The sequence below is a fragment of the Rhyacophila brunnea genome, unplaced genomic scaffold (genome assembly GCF_057557595.1).
Source record: "Rhyacophila brunnea isolate RB1 unplaced genomic scaffold, BYU_Rbru_1.0 scaffold_3, whole genome shotgun sequence".
NCBI lineage: Eukaryota > Metazoa > Arthropoda > Insecta > Trichoptera > Rhyacophilidae > Rhyacophila > Rhyacophila brunnea.
In genome coordinates, this window is record NW_028232965.1 from 27,913,308 (window position 1) to 27,927,160 (window position 13,853).

Below are 13,853 nucleotides of genomic sequence, written 5' to 3' on the forward strand. Positions count from 1 at the left end.
CCTGCACAGTAATTCTATACTCTGCGTTTACATAGATTTGATGTATATGAAAAAATGATCATATAAATATAATATATTCAGATAAGTACATTTTATGAACAATATACCTAAGTGGTATTTTATATGAAATATAACATAAGATCGCTAGAAGTAATTAATTTTGACCTCAACAAATATCATGGAAAAGTCAGAAAATATATCATATTATACTTACCTACGCAGATTAAAAAAAATGTCTACTTCAAATTCATGTTAACAACATAGTTCACTATCTAAATACATTATTATAGATATAAATAATCGCAGGCAAAACATGAATCCTAATTCATAAAAAATCCAAATATTGTGCATGTTGGAGTTAACGCCAAAATATCATAAGAGATATATGATAACGAATAAGAAGCAAATGAAATAATTATAAGTCGCCCAGTGCGTGAAAAAAAATATTCATACATTGGAACCCAATCGGCGCTAAATGACTACAGTATCCATCCTAAATTCTGATAAATCGACATACTAGTCAAATTCGACGGAAGTATGTGGCAGTGATAAACTAGGTACTGAGAAGAGTGAACGAATAACTTGAATGATTATGATGATGATATACATAACGTCCCATTAAATGATATTAAAAATGAGAAGTTTAATAGTTAGGTATAATAAAAGAGTCCTGTCAAATTATAGGTAAGTATACAAAATTATCGCTTATATACATACACTGATACATCTCTTAATGAATTTGTTGCTGATGTAAATAGTGTAAGATTTTTTGTTATGTTGATTTTTTTTTTTATCTTTATCTATATCTATTAGAAAAGTATTTTATTAAGTAACATTTAAACAAATTTTCCGACGAAACAATAATTGAGTGCATTTTATTATCATCCACATAATATGCATACTTCATGTCAAATATAAATATTTACATTGAATGGTTTCTGTAGTTGCATTGCTTATAAAAATACTACTGAACAACATTAAAATGATTTATTTCATTGCAGACGTCATTAAATTAATGAATATCGCTGACATTAAATGACAAATGCACAGGCCAATATATTTTCCTTAATTTTAATTTCACGCAGATCGAATCAGCAGGTATAAATTGGCGTTATAGCATTGAACAAATAAAACGAATACTTTATGCCTCTTGTAAGTTCATATTTACAGGACTAACTCTTGAATCTCAAAATGAAGTAAAAATGTTAGCAGAAATATTCTAAAAAGTACTCAAATATAATCTTTTATATTTTTTGTTAATGATAACAAATATTTCAAATGGTAGGCTATGTATTAAAATTCCATCATTATAGACACTTTCGCTTCACTACCCGATGAAGCCATCGGCTTGCTGTTTTCATTGATATAATCCTTAAAATTTGCAATGTCATTAATCCTTTTAGGACATTGAGTATCTCTTGGTTACTACTTGAAAGTATAAGTTGTTCATCGATGATCTGTTATTTGACAGACGTAGGATCGTATTTCCACTTCGAGATGTATGCTATTAGGTCGCCACTTTTGTTTGCTTCCTTACCTACGAGTTTTATTTTCGATATCTGCGTATTATACCTAACATGCATTTATTAAAATATAGATATATTAAAACAATATTTATAAAACGACCGTATCTAAAAGTTGTTAATACTATTTTAATATATTATATCAGAGAGAATTAAACCAATTAACCATAAATTAGTGTTACACTAGATTAGTGTTTTTTTTTTCAATAAAGTTATTTGAATATTCTGTTTTATACTAAGAGAATTTGCTGCGTTCCGATATTGGAAGTATTTGGAATCAAAGAACGTATCTGGAATGAAATTATGCGTTTTATATTCTTTAGCCACATTGGTGGAAGACATCCAAGCAGCTTAGGGAGAATAATGATCACTGGTGACATAGAAAGAAAAAGGCTGCGTGGGTGTGCGTCTTTTAAATGAAGCGATATCATAACAATAGTTGCTGACGCTTGTAGGCTGAAGCTTAAATAGATCAGCGCATGACCACTCCACATGAAACAAAATAAATAATGTTGGGAAAGTCTTTAATTACAATCCTCAATAATAAAGCAAATGGTATGAAAAGAGACTATTGTCTAAAGCTTGTTAAAATCGTTAACATTCGATAGGTCCATAATAATACAATATTAGACCTAAAAACGATGGTTGAGTACCTACCTATTATATAATGAATTATTATCTATCTAAGTTATGTATACCGGCACAGATTATTTAGTAACTACAAAATAAATTTGATACAGCCGTAGATAAAGTAGGTAAGTGCGATAATCAGTAATATTATCAATTATTTTTGATTTAGGTAAGGATCCGTTATTTTTTTCGGATCTTTGTTGGGTACAAAAGATCGTGACTTTCTTTCAGCTATTTCTTCAATTCTTTCTGAATTTAATTATATTATACCTACAGCATCTATGATAGAGGAAAATTTGTGATACTCTTTACTTTTTCTTTCCATTAGAAAGAATGCCTTATTCGTTTTATCTGACTTTGACTTGACCAAAACCCCTTTTTTAAGCTATTGTCTTCTACATTGTGTCAAAAATTAAAGAGTGTGAGATAAAAAAAAATGTGAAATCATACGCAAATGTCCAGCTCATTGACAATCAACTCATCTGCCATATTAACCATTAAAGAGGTTGTCAGCATTCACGACCAGAAACATTAATTGATATTTTAGTTACCAATCAAATATATATGTATCTACCTAGTCATTAATTACCATTATAAAACTATATATTTATGGTTAATACAAAGTGTTTTCTATCTTTAAATAATATATATACAGTATATTATGTAGCTTATAGTACACAGTGAATGACCAGTTCTTTAAATTCTTAAGTCACGTAGCCAAAACGGAGAAAAATTCATCGTCGGTGGATACATAAAAGTTAAGTCGTCCACTCAGTTGTCCGACTAAGTAAAGACTGCTACAGTTCAATAATGATCGTAGCATGCATAAGTAAGACATTTAAAATAAATCACGATCCTCAATAGTGAGGAATACGAATTTAAACAGTATACTAATTCACATAATATATGTATGTCACGATTGATTTCATCTGCTTAGACGGCCATTGTTCAAAGTATTCTAAGAATATTCTGTGCCAAAAATAGTAGCAAAAACGTAAAGATGAAAGAAGATTATCAGGTGCTTTAATTATTATAAATTGTGTGCATTTAATAGATATCTACAATTAATTGTTACAATTAATTTAAGTTTATGACTAAATGTAGTTTCAAACATTACTCCACGGTTCATTGTGTTTCCTAATAAATTACTTACGCAGCCACCGCAACTATATATCAGGTTTAATGTGAGGTTACCATTGAAGACCAGCGCATCGCTATAAAATAATGAAATATACGACCGGGCAATGTTGTCGTACCACTTACACTTTCGGTTCGACTCGTTAATTTCCCGGTAATAATAATCGTAGGCGCTGAATATCGTTACACAAATTTCAACAGTTGTAAATATGGTCTCATAAAAAAAAGTAAATATTTAAGTGACCACGATAGCCGAGTGGGGATATGTCCATTTGGTAACTCGTATGTCTTGGGTACGAATCCCGGATCTAGCAAATTTACACGATGTTGTTTTAATATGTGTTTAGATACATAGCATCAATTATTCAGTAGGCTGAGTAATATCTATTTCTCGTAACAAAAAACTGTTACGAAAGCTCTTCGTGAGATGGCTAAGTTGCACAAAGGATTATTGAGCCATTTAAAAAACTAAATGAATATTTTCACTCCTAAACGGATCATATGGACTTTTATGATGAATCCAAGTTTGGCTATAGTCTATGACCATTTGGCAGAGGCCCCGCTTCCTGAAAAATAAATTAATTTACGAGAAAAAAAGTCTTTTTAGATAATATAGCCACGAAATGAAAATCATTTTGGTACGTAACATCGATTAGTCAACTTACTGTAATTATTTTATTATCAATAGCGTAGCGTGTATTTAAAAAAAACACGTTTTACTTTTATGCGAAGCATATGGATCTCCATAGAGGTAGGTAGGTTATATTAACAGACTTTTAGAGGAATAGTTGTAACCCATTCACCCACCCATTGCGTTTCAAATATTTGTTGTGCTAATATTCTTTCATCTTGTCTGTAGAAGGTTATATTTTCTCCCTGAAATGAGCTCCATTTACTTCAGCAATTATTTTTTTACCTACCAAATAAATACGATAAAAAGCATTATGGTAGCAATTCAGCGGTCCCGGCTTTAAATCTTTAATTGAAACTTATATTCAATTTGGATACATTAATTCTAGAAAAGTAAATGTAATAGGTAACCAAACTAAACAGTAATCCACTAAAAATAATATGCGATAATAAATTATACATAACTATTTTCAACTTTCTCTAAATACTGTCTCCTTCTCAAATGATCCTTTATTTACTGCTCTATGAAAAAATAATGAATTGACATAATATAATAATATACGTTTGCTATTAAAATGATAACGATATTTTATTCGCAATGTACATGAGATGTACTCTAATATCGGGAATAAAATGCCTACGTCTTTTGACAAAAAAATGTTTGAATCCTATTTTACACATAAATGTATGGTTATATGTTATTTTTAAATTATATATCATTTGTAATCGTTTAATTTTCAGTACATCATATTGTAATGTCTTACATTTCTCTAATTCTGAACCCGAAATAAAAACGTAGATACATTACGATTAAAAACTAACCTTCAAAATTACGTATAAGTTAAACGTTGAAACGGTAATTTATTCAACATCATATTAAAATATTTAATCATTCTATTATTTTTATTGTCATCAAGCAATAAATATTTAATGTGTAATTTGTGAAATGCAGAACTAAATATAATTATTCATTTGAGTTGAATTTCATGATAACTATATATACAATTTATAGAATTTCCAATATATATAAATTTAAATAGCTATTTTTTATTAAAAATGTATAATGCGGATACATTCTTTAATTTTTTATATTATTCATTGAATAAAAAATAGATTATTTTAGATAAAAAAACAGCTATTGAAAAGTATTATTCTGGTAAAATCGTGTCTAATCTATCGATATAACAATACTATTAAGTACTTACTGTGCATTCACTATTTATTTTATTTAAAAAATATATAAAATGCTTACAATATGTAATGAAAAATATTTACATAAATTATGTGCATACGTATTCAGTACATTAATATAAAATTTATTTAAATTTCCGACTGCATAAACCAAGGACAACTAAGTTTTAGTATATTATTTTTCATGATATTTAATTTATTTACATACGGTTTGTTTATTGGTTTTATCTTTGTTATCTTAATAATATATATAATACTTAAGTATTTTTAATAATTAATGATAAAAACAAATAAATGTGACACTTATGTTACTTATGACTATTATGTATATATTATCAAAGTGAAACATTTTATACGTGTGTACAGTACAATAAGAAATATTAAGATTTTAATTATTTACAGTAATATTTAATATTATTTAGGTAGGATAAAGTTATTTAATTGTTCTGCGTAGTAATTATTGAAGATTGTAATTTCTACAACGATTCCTATATTTTCGAAATTCTTGACTGTATCACTTTAAGTTTAAAGAGCAATCTTTAACCTCATTTCTAACAACTAGTGCTACCGCATTTTAGTAGATGTTTACTCACAATGCGTCTTAAATTAAATAATCTGAAATTAATGCATATAAAATTGTACTCAACTTGCATGATATTTTTTTCGAAAGAATTTGAAAGAGCAAAACAAAAAAAATGCGTTTAGTCAGATATCCAGTTTTTTGTACATATTATATTTATTTTTATTTTAAATTTGAAGCTTAGGGGTGGTAAAAGTAACATTAAAGTTATTGGCCTCACAAAATCACACCCGGCCCACATCACATACAGTCTTCATTCAATGTCCCAGGAGCCGTTACCCAAAAATGAAGTCGCCATGCACAAATTTAATTTGACTGAATTTATATAACTTTACGTTAAAAAGTCCTATGTGAGAGAAAGGTACATAGAGTTTAAATTTAAAAAAGGGTAAAGCATCAACAAGACTAAACCAATTTACAATGTTATGCTGAAGGTGGATGTTGAGAGTTTCAAAGACAAACGAGTCCATCAACTCAGAGTCTCTACGTAACACTATAGTTTTGCCGATAACTTGGAAAACTCATGGTTTGTAGACATGATAAAGTTTGAAGATGACGATAAATGGCAGTCGGATGTGGTAAAACAGATCTACATAAAATTTCTTAACATTAAACTTAACATTAACTTAACTTAAAAATATATAAGTACATGATACGATTTTTAAACGATTTTATTAAGAAACAACACATATATAGGTATATCATAATAAAAATAGACGATTCAAAGTAATAAGAATTCAAAACTGGATATGGAATGGAAAAGATATGGATAAAAGAACGAGGTCAGATTCTACGTAAATCAAGTATAAAGAGAAATAAACGAGAGATAATATAATGTACCATTTTAATTAAAGCTTTTATTTAACATATATTTAAAAAGTTAGTTGACAATTAATAGTTGTACTATTGTACATGGTGCGATTTCTATGTATATATATTATTTTTTGGATAAATAGAAAGATATTTAGAATAATTCAAAATATGATAGATATTCAATGTAATTTAACTAAACTAAACTAAACTATGACTGCAATTCAAATTAAATTGTGTGAGAACTGTTTAATTATGCATAGTAGTAAGTATAAACTTATATTATGTCATACATAAATTATTGATTTATTATAGATAATTGACCTGCATTTTAATTTGAATGACTTTTAGTTTAAATATAGCTTTGACCGGGTGTTGTCTTCATTTATTAATGTGTCTATAGCTTCAAGCCGCAGGGTCCAACTCGTCCCTTTATATAGATAGAGGTGAACTTCTTTTAAAACCAATTAAATTTAAACACGTAAAGTCTGAAACATTTTTTTTTCACTTTCAAGGACTTTATTCATGAATAATCCATACCATCTCCATTAAAATGCAGAGGCACTGTACTTTGATGACTTCAACAGATAGGTACCCTTATATCGTAGTTTTGATAGCGTTAACTATAAACGGCTTGGGGGTATTAATGCGTTGAATATTTAATATGCTATTATTATTTTATGTTAAAATGAAAATAAATTGGTTATTTAAAACCATTTTTATCATTGCTTATTACTGGTCTAGCTGTATACAGTTTATTCCAATAAGAAACTTAAAAGAAGATTCATTTTTTTTAATCTTTGTTGTCTTTATTAATCTATATATTATTATGTTTTTGAATTAGCCTTACATTTATTTATTGTTGGTTATATGGGAAGAGAAATTTAAATTTATTATTTTATTGATAAATATAGGTACCTACAGATATTTTCCGTGTTTTGATAGCCAATAATGAAAGAGAGTAAAATGATATTTTCTATAACCTGGCTATAAATATAGTATTAGTATTATACCTCCATAAAACCTTCACGTCTGTTTCAGTTCAGTCTCTATTAGTTAAATAGTTGTTTATTTTAACACCTGCTGTAATGGCCATCCAGATATTAATGAACAATTTACATGTTTGTTCACCAGTTATGGACACTTTCTGTAACATCGGATCGTTTTTAACCATTTAATCAACCCGTATTAAAATGATGTTGTAAAAAGATGAGAGTAAAGACACAATGAAACAGGTGTGAATAAAATATCATATATCTATCCAAGAAGGATATTTCAAATGCAAATTAACATGTTAATTACAAAATTAATTAAAAGGGCCCGTAAGCATTGTGTTAACAGACTCTAATGCAATTCCAATATACTAAGTTATGCTACGTTAAATAACAAAAACTACATGGATATATTTAATTTTAGTTTTTCTATGAAAACATAAACCTTTTATTTAATATCTGATGTAATCTAAACGATATAATATACATAATCGTTGTAGACATCCCCTCCTAAATATTGAATTTTACATATCATTAAAGGTTATTTGTCTACATACGAGAAATTTCTTTAGATACCTACTTTGGGTACATGATTAGTGTGTTAATACTTATATATTATCTGCTTTGTTAGGTCACAATATAAATCAGTCGTTGTGTAAGGGAATATTCCATTTCGAAGAATCGTGATTTTGAGTCTCGTTTCCACAAAATGTCAGTCGGAAACAATGGATGCCACTGTGCACTCCTAATTTGTATAAACTCACATTTAATTTAAGTCACATACAATTCATATGACTATAATAGTATTCATTATATTTGTTTGCATATAGGTACACATAACAGTAGCCTTTCCTGTGTCATATATGGATAAATTTAGTAATATGTATATAATTCATGTTTTATTATTATTATATTTAATTATTTAAGAATCTTATCACTTGAACTAATGAGTATTAGCATTTATCATAGACAGACCATCTAATGATGAATATTTCTACGAGTAGGTACTTATTGATTCAATCATTTTGTGAAGTCTTTCTTTGCTTTCCATTTGATGAGATTGATGTATCAAAATTGCAAGTCATCACACATTAGTATAGATCCTCATTTTAACTGCTTCTTCGTCTTGTGTTGTGTTAATATAAGTAGGGGATTCGTTTTAACTATTCCAATCCTCGTTTGGGCCACTATTAGTGATATAAACACAGAACAGATCATTATGATAGAAATGAAAAATTCAGTCATCATAGACCAATCCTTTGAAGCCACCTTTGATTTACGATTTACTAATGGTGACGCCATACAATGCAAGAAATATAATGCCTGCTTGAATGTTCTCAAATATTACCAATATTGAATGCAAATTTTCTTTACATGAATAAACTTTAATGTATATTAATATACAGACGTAACTATTGAAAGAACATATTATTTAATACGTATTAAGGTTTATCCTATATTTATCCACACTCAAGAATTATACCTTCTTATAACCACACTCAGAAGGTAATAGACTTCTCATTATTTTTGTGTTCCCTGGTATGTTACGCGGGTTCCTCAACGTCACACTCACAGTTTGTGTAATAATTTCAATATCCCTACTTTTATTGTTACGCTTTATCTGAAGTACCTAACTAGTTAAACTAATACACTAACTAGTAACTATAAAGTATATAAATAAAAAAAATAATTGTATTAATTATTAATTTCTAATACATATATAAAAAATTTAAATAAATTAATATGCAATACTTGCATTTCGACACCTCCTACGTATAGTATTGTAACTGACAAAATTACGTTTTTCACTTTTTTTCATTTTTCTTATCCATAGTACGTATTACTTATGATGCCATTTACAGAATTTCAAAATTCGTATTATAAGTGCGATTTTCAAGCATTGCATATTATTGTATCTCGAATTTCTTAAAAATTTTTTGACGTAAAGTATGGTAACGTATTTAGCAATACTATACGCGGGAAACGCGCGGAGATCTTGCCGCGCATGTGTATTGTAACGGCTAATTACGATACTTCACTTCGGACGGGAGGTGACACACCACTACCACTGTGAACTTTCGGTTATATTGTATTTTTTGTATGGTTTGGTAATATTAAATACCACAAAGAAGAAATCTAGACGATGTTAACAAATATTGCGCAATATGCCCCTACAGGACTTTAGTGTCAAGAATACAAAAATTGATAGAAAATCTATGCGTGTACAAAAATTGTGTGATTAGGCCCGATAGGACAATTAATAGTACAGCGCATAATATTATAGAAACGGATAAAAATAGTAAAACAACAATGGAAAAAATAAATTCTTTTCAGGGAAACTGTGACTTTAATAGGATGCAAGGTAAGTTAATATTTGTAATCTTTCTCTCGTATGACAACAAAAAGTATCGTAAGCTATACTTAGCATAGTCTACGTTGTTTCTTTGCTTGCAACTATTATTGTATGCAATATTTACCATATTTTACGTCGGAATAATCTGAAAAAAATATTGTATCTATCACTTATGGTAATTAACGTCGTGCTTATTTTAGTAAAATAAATTGTATGTAGTAAGTACGGTATTATACGGCGACATACAATTTTAGTTACGACATTATACGCTTGATTACTTTTATAAATTCATGTTTATTTAGTTTTCTTTATTTTTACAGAGTCACCGCTGCCTCCAGGTGCTGATTAAAATATGACAATGGAACTTTTTGACACTATTTGTGACGATGATGAGACCAATGCCAGCGTTGCTGTTACAAACAGACTGCATTCTCTCAAAACAGGTAATAATAAAAGTAATCGGATGATTTATATAGCCTTATTTTTGTGAAAAATCACCTCAAGAGGTACTGTTACAATAAACTATAACATTTATAATGTTTTATAATCAAAAATTAAAAAAAAAACTTAATTTAAACGGTTAAGGTTTTGGGTAATCGAAATAAACAGTGGGAATATGTTGCCAAATTGGCGATAAAGAAAAAAAACGCAGTTTTGACTGAAACTCAGTCGAGGCGAAATTTTACCATTAAATATCATCTGACGAAGTATCAAAATGAAAATAATATGGAGCTGGTTAAAGTCTGCACAAAAAGTTTCTAGCTATATTCTCTATTTGTGACCAATTCGTATTCACAGCTTTGGACAAGGTGGATAGTGAAACTGGCATTTTAACACCTGGTCAACAAATTCGACACAAAAATTACAATGTCGTATTAACTGATGATATGAAAACCAGTGTTTCCGACCATGTTACGTCCATCTAACCGGTCGAATCAGATTATGTTCGACAGCGATCAAGCAAACTTTACTTAGATGCCAACCTGAATTTTACCCGTTTGTTTGAGCTATATAATTAATGGTATAAACCCACAATATACCTACACACATAAAGCGCAAATAGAAAGGCAGTATCGAAACATAGTCAATGAAAATTTTAGATTGTGTTGTCATGTCCCTAATAAGGACCAATGTGACCAATGTTACATTTTCAAAAACTTACAACTAGCATCCACGGAGCAACTCCAAGTTTACGGAAAACACTTAAATGGCAAGAACCTTGCCTGACAGTTGAAATTATATGATAAATATGGTGCTCAATCATCATACGGCAAATTTATAGCTGCGAATTTTGACTTTCAAAAAGTTTTGAATGCAGTTCACGGAAATTTGGGTAGGTATATTTTATTACAAACGTAAATTATCAGTTTTCAATTTCACTATTTTTGAACTCACAAAAAAGGTTGCTACATGATAAATGTGGCACGAGGCTGAAAGCAAACGAGGTGAAAATAAGGACTCAATTTGCTTACTTAATTTTGTAACCAAACATTGTGCTCAATGAGCAAAAGAATTCAGGTTTTGGTCTAATAATAAGAACAGAAATCGCAATGTGTATGACTTTAACATGTATGTAGCTCATAAATACAATGTTAATATGAAGCACACGATTTTGGAAAGGGGAAATACGCAAAATGAAGAGGACTGCGTTCAGGCCCTGATTGAAAGATGTTCAAAAAACAAACAAATCTTTGCATCTCCAGAATGATACTGTAAAGTTAGATGGAAAAACCTAAGGATGTGGTAAAGACCAATCACGCAGTCATGTTGAATTTCAGAGCTCTATTAAAATATATATGGACTAAAAATATAAATGGGCAAAAGATAAATTGGAATACAAATTAATATAAACCACAATGATCCGTTTAAGATTAATTGCAAGTGTGACTTGTCTGGCACTACTCGAGCATATGTATACAGCATAACGTCGAACATTCCGCTATAATGAATTTTAAAAGGTTGTTTTTTCTATAACAGCAAACGACAACTTTATTATTATGAACTACTGTCAATAGAAATAATCCCGTCAGATTCAGATTTTTTCTTTTTGTTTTCCGAGCTACTCATAGTGCCAAAATCTAAAAACATCCTTTTATATATAATCAAAATAAACGTTTAAAAATTAATGCAATGTGTTTATAAAATTATTTTATTATATTAAATAGATCTTCTATTGTAATACTGACGTCATAAGGTCTCCCAGTAATATCGCCGATTTTATACTCGTACCCTCTGCCTCTATCAGGAATACTGTCATCATTGATAAGAATATGACCAACACATTTAGTATCTTCTTTAGAAAATCCGAATATATTCTTACCACCAATTAAAGTAAATTTATACCCAACATGCGGACCGCGAGGCCCTTGTAGAGAAGACGTGACTATCGGATTATCAATATTAATTTCTATTCTATACTTTGCATCCGCGTCTTTATATCTGGGATGTGTGAATCCAATAAACCGTTCAATTTCAACCGGATACAACTTTGAATTGTGTCTAGTAATCATCGTTATCGTAAAATCACTTGCAGTAGATTCTGTAATTATATTTTTTAACTTATATTTATTTGCGATACCTAACATTTTTTTATTTATAATATCGAGAGTAATTTTCAAAGCATTATTAAGTTCTAATTCTGGTTTTTCATAATATGTAACACTTCGCAAATCCTTATCTTTGCTTTGACTCAATTTCCAATGTGACGATTCGTGTCGTCGTTTATATTGTGTTTCTCGTTTCATATGGTTGTTTTTTTACTACCAACAATATTCTTGATCGCCTACTATATTAAATTTCACGCAAATTTGTTTATGATGAAATATATTAAGATTTGGTAAGGAAAAGAATAAAACGTGTTCTGCTGTCAAAGACGATTTATTTCTTTTCATATATTTCTATTTGTAACGACGTTTTGTCTTCACACACTCTATCGAGTTTGGTCAAACCATAAACGAATATGCTATCGCTCTTAGCGAAACCTAATCCACGTCTTTATATCTGGGATGTGTGAATCCAATAAACCGTTCAATTTCAAACGGATGCAACTTTGAACTATGCCTAGTAATCATCGTTATCGTAAAATTACTTGCAGTAGATTATGTAATAATATTTTTTAACTTATATTTATTTGCGATTCCTAACATTTTTTTTTATATTCTAACCAATCAGGTAGACACGTTGGATTTCAGAGCTCTATTAAAATATATATGGATTAAAAATATAAATGAGCAAAAGATAAATTGGAATAAAAATTAATATAAACCACAATGTTTAAGAATAATAAGTACGACTTGTCTAGCACTACTCGAGCATAGTCGTAAAAAGTAACACCTAGTGCACGCAACGAAAAACTTCATTTTCGGTAAAGGTTCTTTATTCACAAACATTGTCAATTCCAAAAGCTAAGACAGATGATTTACTGAATACCTATATGCAACAGTGGAATCATTCCTGAGCGTCATCTAGAGTTTTTCAGTAATTTTATACCTGTTAATACCTACCACTGAAATTCCACCGGCAGATTCTGAGGAAGATTGATTTTATTATTTGCAAATACGAACACCCATAGGAATTTGTTTTTGTAAGATGAAAATAAAATCAGCTAAATAATTAATGTCAGTGTAAGCAATATTTTTTCGGTTGTATGTTTTAAATTTTGCTTGCTTCTTTTTTTGCATCATATAATTAAAAATTCATTCTCAACTAATAAATAGTTGCAGAATGATTTTTTTCAGTTTCACGTAGGTATATTCTAAACTCCTGAAGTGCACCCTTTCACCTGATAACCCTTTGTTATTCCCTTATCTGATTTTACTTTGATAGTTGAAATATTATTTACCAAGAATTCGTAAGAACAACATTGCAATTTTTCTTTTTTGCTTTTAATTTTATTTCATTATTTATATACTTCCTTGAATTGGATTTTTGATTGAAATTATTTTTTCTCTATTTTTTCTGTATGTTTAATTTTTATCACGTCATGAGAGTCTTAAATTTATTATTCC